The following is a 993-nucleotide window of genomic DNA, read 5'->3' as shown; positions in this document are numbered from 1 at the left end:
ACACATCATATCAACATACACATAGGTTATTCATGTAAATGAAAATGGAATTGCCATTAGTAGTCATGGTCGTTCATTGAACCTAAGAACGGTTAATCTCATCATCATTAGTAACTAATGTTTCCGCCATTAGAATAATCATGCACATATCCAATGGTGAATCATATGCATAAGAGCATGATGATTCATTGGTAAGCCATAATAGAAACGTCATGAATTCTCGAGTAGAATCCGATGAGCGATTTCGGTGTTTGATAGAATGCTCTGTTATGTGACAAGAGGTTGCACATATTAATGAAAATCCAAGCACATGTAAGGATTTATGAGAATCCTAAGCCTTTCAAGCTAAAAAGAGAAATAAGAAGTTTGGAAATATACTTAGTTGAATAAGAAGTTGCTCAAAACTAATCTTTCCTAATATGCTAGGACTTGTGAGAAGTGCTAGACTAATCTTTCCTAATATGCTAGGACTTGATCAGTACAAGTTATATCATTCACCACAAATTCGTTCGTTATGTGATAATCGATAAGGAAGTTCTTTCAAGATAAAGAACCGAAACCAAGGTCGGGAACCTTGATGTGTACTTGGTAAGGTTCATGCTATGAGTGATAACATGAATGTAAAGGATAATACGATTAAGAAGTTTGAACACATGGACACGTAACATGTTAAACTTCTATTGAAATCAACAAGTGTTTACACACTTACGATATGCATCACAAGGTTGTAATCTTGTATTGACTACCCGAGTGTGATGTCGACATTTGTCGTTTGAGTTATTATTAACTCACCATATACTTTGTTACATCCAAACGGGTTGTGGAGACAATTGAACCCCGTTAAAGTGAACATGTATTAGCATTGTATTTGCCCATAGTCACTTGTATGAGGTGACGTCTCGAAGTGATAGAGTGTGATGCGATTGATGGCAAGTTCAAGTGCCATAGAGTCATGTGAGATGACTAGTCAATCACATAGGCAGACTGTTAGGA

Source organism: Silene latifolia, chromosome X (genome assembly GCF_048544455.1).
Source record: "Silene latifolia isolate original U9 population chromosome X, ASM4854445v1, whole genome shotgun sequence".
NCBI classification, from domain to species: Eukaryota; Viridiplantae; Streptophyta; class Magnoliopsida; order Caryophyllales; family Caryophyllaceae; genus Silene; species Silene latifolia.
The sequence above is the reverse complement of the archived record's forward strand: the minus strand, read 5'-3'. Positions refer to the sequence as shown.